Source organism: Hakea prostrata, chromosome 10 (assembly GCF_041222555.1).
Source record: "Hakea prostrata isolate BN-2017 chromosome 10, UWA_Hpros_2, whole genome shotgun sequence".
NCBI classification, from domain to species: domain Eukaryota; kingdom Viridiplantae; phylum Streptophyta; class Magnoliopsida; order Proteales; family Proteaceae; genus Hakea; species Hakea prostrata.
Window position 1 is genome coordinate 37,246,532 of NC_142609.1, and position 8,042 is coordinate 37,254,573.

The 8,042-nt window shown below is 35.0% G+C and overlaps 1 long non-coding RNA gene across 1 annotated transcript; it reads left to right on the forward strand.

Annotated features, from left to right (window-relative positions):
- Positions 1-2,135: 2,135 nt before the first annotated feature.
- Positions 2,136-3,077, forward strand: LOC149002728 (uncharacterized). The gene is made up of 3 exons (XR_016170109.1): positions 2,136-2,204; positions 2,384-2,440; positions 2,514-3,077. It is a non-coding gene; the product is annotated as an uncharacterized LOC149002728 (long non-coding RNA).
- The last annotated feature ends 4,965 nt before the right edge of the window (positions 3,078-8,042 follow it).

Below are 8,042 nucleotides of genomic sequence, written 5' to 3' on the forward strand. Positions count from 1 at the left end.
CATGGTCCTATTCTAATTGTTAATGACTAAAATAGTCACTCTACCCTGACCGGTCTGACCAACGGGTTACAGTTGTCTCGACCATAGTGTTAATGGACGGTCCGACCATCGTGTCAAGAGTACCCGATCAGGATAAACTTCTATCATCTGCCAACTTCCTAGAAAGGATAAGTCAGGTAAAAGACTCTTTCTAGAGTTACTTTCCTAACACAACTCTTCTTAGAGTTATATTCGGAGTCTAACTCTGATATCTAAAGCTATATAAGTACCTCAGACAGGCTTTATGTAGTAAGTATTCATACTCTGTGTGATCAATTACTTGAATTCTCTATTGAGTAGTTGAGATCAAATTATTGGTACTGACTTGCTCGTCGGAAACGTACCTCGACCACACGGTCGAGCACGTATTTTGCAGGTTCGTGACAGGGAAGGACGAGCGAGATTTCGTATCAATACTAATAAACCCTTCGGCCCATTCTTCCAATCCCCTCACTTTCTCTCTCACGCCTCATCCTCGGACACCCCTACATGGCTACATTAGAATCTTTACCGCTTAGAACCAGCCACAATATAAAAAAAAAACTAATTTTTGAAGGATTTAGAGGTTTCAATCCCCCCCCCCAAAAAAAAAAAAAAAAAAAAAAAAAAAAAAGACTTCAGATGAGTAGGAAATGAGAAGGAGATGTGACAAATGAAGAGGAGTTCGAATAATCTCTTTGGAAGGCCTCTCCAAGTGAGTGCTTAATGAGTTATAAGATTTAGCCACCAGTCATATACGAATCTGAGAGCATTAATTGGATTTATCGTAGTCCTTTGATTGGAATATATCACATGGCTGAATCTTATGACACACATTAGGAGAACTCTTTCAAAAGGAGAATCCAAAATCATCTTTTGAACTTTGATATTGGATTCATTTTGGTTATTTTAGTCATTTGGCATGATAATTTTTTTTTTCTTTTCTAATTTTCCATTTTGAAATTCATATTTTTATTGACCATTTCAGATTTTTCATGTTATTTAGTTACTGTCCGATTTGCTGAACCAGTCAAAATTAAGAGCCGGTCCAGAGTAATAAACCCAATTCGCTGGCCCAAATTATCCGACACAAATCAGAATTGAAATCGTCCAAATCCGTCCTTCAAAATGACTTGAATCGTTCAGAATTGGAAGAAACGGAATCTTAAGAAAGTTCTTCCTCTTCGTCGCAATAGCCTCAACTTAGTAATAAATGGTTGTTTAAAGTGATTCAGGTTGAATTCAATCACAGAATCAAGGTAATCAAATAGTTTTCAAATAGATACACTTTCATAATCAGGATAACCAAACAATTTTTCAGATAGATTCACTTTCAGAATCGGGGTAACCAAATGGTTTTTCAGACAGATTCACTTACCAGAATCAAGGTAATCAAACAATTTTTTTTTTTTTTTTTTACGAATATGATTCTATAGAACCTAATTCCACAGACTCATGATTCCCTAGAAACATGATTCTGAAGTGGATTCTAGAGAATTACGAAACCAAACGCCACCTAAGATTACCCATTCCAACGATTTCAGGTCAACCCCTTAATATTAATAAGTTAGGGAAGTAAGGCTCAATTCCTTTTTTTTTTGGCAACCAAGTCAAGTCCAAATCAAACCACTTAAAAGACGGGTTCTACACTTCCACCTCATCCTCTCTCTCGCTCTTGAGTTCATCCTTTCTACCTCATCCTCTCTCTCTCTCTCTCTCTCTGGAATTCTATATTGATGATACGTGTCCATGTGTCACATAAAAGAGTTGAGGTTGAATTAAAATATTTTGAGCAAATTGCACTGGCACCCCAAAATACAGGTTTTAAAGCACTGACACCCCACTTTATGCTTAAAAAGTACTGACACCCCATTCATTAAACACAGTAGTCCATTCTGTTAGTAAAATCATTAACTTACTGTTTATTTTTTTTATTCCAAAAATACCCTTATCAAAATCTAAAGAGAAAAAAAAAAAAATGAACATTAGATGATTGACACGTGTTATATTCTCTCCTATCATTCACCCTCTCCACCTTCGGCTCGAGTTACCCACGCATCCGCTGCCTGACTCAGATTATCTCGGCCGTCTCCGCCGCACTTCTTCTCCTCCTTATCATCCTTTGGGTTCTCGCTCCTGCTCCGGTCAATAATGCTACCTCCTTCGATCACCATCATCAAGCATCTGTAAGACTTCTCTTGTTTCTTCCCTTTCTAATAGTTTTTGCTTTATTTAATTACCCCTAATTTATTCTTTTTCTCCTTTCTTGTGTTTTTCAGATCAGTTGTTTCTTCCCTTTCTAATAGTTTTTGCTTTATTTAATTACCCCTAATTTATTCTTTTTCTCCTGTCTTGTGTTTTTCAGATCAGTGATGAAATTGAAGTGAAGGAGAATCGAGCGTATGAAACTTTACGTGTTCCAGTTAGGTTTCTGCAAGTATTTTGTTATGGATATTCTTATTTCATTTTTGCTTTTTTTTTTTTTTTGATTGTAGATGGAGGGAGGGTATTTAGGATGTGACATACGGGCTTCCTCTTGGGTCTCGTCCTTGGAAGTTTCTTGGGTTTTTCAGAAGCTGTCTCTTGTGGTCTGGGTAGGAAATTACCGGTCTTGGAATATGGACGGGAAAAATTAGTTTTAGGGTTTGAATTGGAGAGAGAATCAGTGTTTGATTTTGGATCTGTTGCAGAGAGAGTGCATTCTCTAGCCCAGTGGCCTGGACGGGCCGCACTTGTAACAGCCTGTGGGAGCGTCGGCGGCGCGTTTCTCCATTTCTGAATTTTTTTTTTTTTGGCCTTGCGCTTCTACGGCTCCTTCACAGATTTCTCGATCCCCTGAGGAACGGAGACCAATAGTACACAACTCGGTGGAGGAACCAGTGACCCACCGACAACAGCCATCATTCTTCCACGGTGTCCAAGTAAAGCTTGTTGTGATCAAAGCCATTCTCATATTTTTCGATCCCCTGAGGAACGGAGACCAATAGACTGAGATGTTGAAGCCGGAACTTGTTGTCGTCGCCGCTGCCATACACGAGATCCGGGGAGAAAGCCGAAGAGACGAGGCACATGAGAAACTCCAACTGATTCCTGGCCATGGAGTCACAAAAGGCAACGTGTTTGTTCCGAACAAGGGAGAGGAAGATGGAAGGTTCGAACCTGGGCAACCTGCATTGCTTGGGTTTCCACCTCCAAAACAAATAGTCCTAATTGTCCGGGTGACTATGCTCGAGGCGCTTTTGGCCATCCTTGATGGTCCCGCCGCTGCAACCCCTCCCGTTGGAGGTGGAGAGGGTGAAGCAGAGGTGAGCCGATGAGAAAAAAGAATTGAATACATGTCAACAATCTAATGGTTTTGTTTTTTTCTCTTCAGATTTTGATAAGGGCATTTTTGGAATAAAAAAAATTAACAGTGAGTTAACGGTTTTACTAACCGAATGGACTACTGTGTTTAATGAATGGGGGTGTCAGTACTTTTTAAACATAAAGTGGGGTGTCAGTGTTTTAAAGCCTCTATTTTGGGGTGCTAGTGCAATTTGCTCAAATATTTTTGATTATTTTACATGAACCCCTCCATTTCAATTGAAAACTCAGCTCACCTCTTCTAAACTGAAACCTTACAAAGTTCCCTCTCCACATTTAACACCGTCAAGTTTCTTTTTTCTTTTTATTTTTTATTTTCAAATTTGCTTTTACAGTTTTTCCCTCACTTTATAAATTTATTTGAAATCCTAAATAATATTTGTAAGAATTTTTTTACATGAGCCCTTTTCATTTCCATTAGAAATATGGCGCACCTCCTCCAAAATCAAAATCTTACAAGGCACCTTTATACTTCACACTATTAGTGAAGGTAGCAGTAAATTGATTAAAGTCAAATTAATTTGTTTATATGACTACATCGCCATCTAGTGATAAAATGATTATGCAAGAGATTTTTTAATTTGAGAAAAATTTTAGTCATACAATTTGGGGTAATATGGTGACATAAAATATTGTTTAAGATTCTAAAATTAATATTAAAAATATTATTTATGATTTTATATAAATTTATTAAGTGTGTGTGAACAAGTAAAATCATATCACGGCCAAAAGAAAACAGATTGTGTGAAGTGTGGACGAGGCTTTGTAAGATTTTGATTTTGGGGAGGTGTTGAATGTTTTCAATTGAAATGGAGGGGGCTCGTAAAAACTTTATAGGATTTTAAATAAATCTATTCAATGAGGGTAAAATTGTCAAATTAAAGTTAAGACTAACGAAAACCTAACGGTGTCAAATATGGAGGGGGCTCTGTAAGATTTCAATTTTGAGGGGGGTGCACTGAGTTTCCAATGGAAACGGAGGGGGCTCATATAAAAAATTCAATATTTTTTATTTTTTATTCAAAATCTAATATCAATCCTTTGGTGTGTGTTGTGGACGTGAGTCACTCATCCATAAAGAAATGAATGGTCCATTTTGTTATCAGAAATGGCATGATACCTCACACTCAATCTTCGATTCAAAAGTGCTCCAAACCATGTTAGAAATATAATGTGTGAAGAACAATTGTATAAAACAAATGAAGCAAAATAATAAGTATGAGAACTTATCTATTTCAAACATGAACAACTTTCTTGTCGAAAGCTTAGTTACGCATGTCTATCTAGTGATACATTAACAAAATTGGAGGAGCTGAGACATGTCGGTGGTGGACGGTCCTATTTTAGGTATTTAAACACCCCAAATAGTGCATACAAGTTATTAGTGTGTTTTCACCTCAAGATCAATCAACCCTTTTATCGCATACGATGCACTTCTTAATTGATGGCGTAAGGGATCCAAAAGCTACATTCATCAATCAGTTTTGATGATATAGTTTAAAGAAATAAAAAAAAAAAACAAAGTTTTTCAAACAATTTTTGGTGTACGAATAAATAATCATTCCTACATTTATATAGGAAAGTAATAGATACCACCAAAGGTTGTATCCAAAAAACACATCTTTTTCTTTTAAGGTTTGTTTGTTAGTCCACCAAAAGAGATACCTATTGGATATTTAGGTGTTTTAGGAAAAGACCCAATCTCTAGCAAACTGAATTTTTTGACTTCACAAATATAACTACGAAAATTATGATAATCCTTCAAAAAATTCAAAAAATTTCATGAAAACAAACATTGAACTTGTGAACATGTTAGATACAATAGGGCACATCATTATCGGTGTCTTTCGAACTTGAACCTACACTAGGTCTAATGAACCTCATTATGACTTTGCAAGGATTTTAGATGGAGTGAGATGATCTGGCTACAAGTTACATGCCATAGGAGCATGGGTGAGACTCTACAAGTGTTTAGCACAAGACTAGTTCGCTCAACTGTTAAGTAAATTCTGATTGGGTAAGAATTTAGAGTTGTGGGTTGGTTTGTTTTCTCTTCAAGGTTTAGACTGTGAATTGAGAAAGGGTGTATAGGGCATCTGGTTTTGAATACAAAGTTAGATTTGATTTTAAATCTAAGCATTATATATGAATTTTGTGGTAATTACATTTGCGTAATTTTATGTAATATGCACGTTAGACACATATACACTAATCACAAGTTCGATTTTTGAATTTTATTTTATCCATCGATCTTTTATACAGTTGAAAATAGTGAACATGGTATCGATATTTTTCTCAATAAGTTGTATCAGAGCTAGGTTAAGTTTGATGTTAAATCCAAGCACCGTACAAATATAGTTCCATTCTCATGGATTTTTGTTTGCACCTGCGAGAATATCGTTCGCATAAGCACTGGGTTTTAATACTTGTCTACCAAAATATCCAATGACTAGGTTGTTAGTTCTGGATACTTCATAAAATTTTAAATTATATTTCCACCCACATAGATTCTAAATTTACAAAATAAATTCAAATTAGAAGAAACGCTAGAAAGGGCAAAGAAGAAAGAAGTAGAGGTTTGCTCTGATTTTTGAAGCATAAACTTCTTTTTTGAGATAATTACTGTTATCCCTTATATTATACTTAATCAATATGGATCCTGCTCTTTATGTAATTATTGTTGCCTCCTTAGTTTTAACAATGTTAATAAATCATTACAGTTTAATGTTTAATGTTTATTTTATCCTTCTAAAATTGGAAAGTGAAAACACAATACTATGCTCATAAATAAAAAAATAAAAAATAAAAAATAAAAAAAACCATATCTAAGTACCAATTTTAGAGTTGTGTTCTTATTAATTTGAATTCTGAAAAAAAACTACCTAAATTATTTCTTTCCCCTACGAAAAAAGAGCTTCCTAAAATTAATAACACCAAATTAGATAGTAAAAAAGTGAAAACCTAATGGAAGTAGGAACGTCTTAAAATTGAAAAGTAAATAACAAAAATTGCAACTAAATATAAAAAAGCCAAAAACTAGGGTGCTACCAAATTAGTTTTTTCCCCCTCTCCTAGTTACTAAGGTAAAAATGTAATTTAATATACAATATAAATAAATAGAATAAAATCTTAGAATTATTTTGAAAATTTTTAAATAAATAAAAGTTGCCATAACATCACTTAACTAACGGAGTTTAATGGTAAGGGGAAAATATAATTACAGGTACTGTCTAAAGTTGGATTAGTAATTTTAAAAAGTATAGAGAATAAAATAGTAATTAAGTTATAGTACATGGGACGGCAATAATTATCCTTTATTTTCTTCCCTGCTTCATAAGAGATGAATGAGCTGGATAAAGGTTTCTTGCATGAAAAATAAAGGATAGAAAGGTAAGATTAAAATGAAAAATGTTCAATATTGGATAATCAAATATTATACTTGCTAATTCTATCTGTTGCCCCTAGATTTGCTTTCCAAAACCAAGTGAAGAGAGTAAAAGATGTAGCGGAAGCATTATCGCAAAATTTATTTGCCCCATCATGCTTGATGCAGTAATTAAATTTCTAGAATTTCATAATATTCCATGGAAACTACATAAGTTTTTGAAATCAATTCATTGCGATTTGAAGATTGTGAGGATTTCATCCCCTCAAGGAAGTTGGTTCTAGAGGCAAGCATGGAAAACCTCAGTGTATTGTTTGATTTCGACTTGAGGTAGAAAGTACAGAGTCTAGATGGATTGACGAAGAAGAAAAAGATCAATCGACTAAAGGTGGAGACAAGGAAAGCAAAGTTGTTTGGCTAGGGTTTAGCTGATGAAGAAGATGGTATACCTATCAGAGATGGAAGAGAGGGTTTAGGGTTTAACTCGATCTGAAAGTCCATTTTTCCCAAATTTTGGCATCTCTTGTAAATTTATTTTCAATCAAGGGTGTTCGATTGCAAATTAGGAAAAACGTTAAAACTATATTCATTTAAACTGTTGGATATTTTTATAAACGGGTGTTGCAACCTAGGGCTTCTATCGATGATATCCGCGTAGATAAGAACAAAAGTCCCATTCTCATAGTGAAGAAGTTTTAGTACGCCTGTGGATATAGGCATAGCCGAACCATGTAAGCTATTATCTATGTGATTTTGTGGTAATTACCTTGCATAATTTAACCTTACATAATTTAATGTAATACACACAGCGATCCCACATAGATACTATTGTAATCTCAATACCATCAACAGATATTTCCAGCACTGCCTAAGGCAATACCTTTATGCATGATTAATCATTGTTGTAATTTTCATAATTTATTTGAAAATTTAAACAATTTAGTTTTTCTAAAGGTTGAGTATTTTCCTAAAAGACACCTAAATGGCCAATAGGTGTCTTTGCTCAAACGTGCCTTAAGGGAAGAGATATAACCTTTGGAGACAACATTCGTTGGTGTCTCTTGCTCTCCTATATAAAGGTAGGAGGGGTTTGTTATTCTTATACGAACATTTTGAAAGGCATTGTTTTTCTTTAAAATTGTGTCATAGAAAACAATTTGGTGAATGCAGCTTTATGGATCCTTTAGTCCATCAATTACGGGGTGCACTGTCTGCGATGGAGGGACTGATTGATCTTGGGGGGTGAAAACGCATTTTTGATCTGTGTGTACTATTT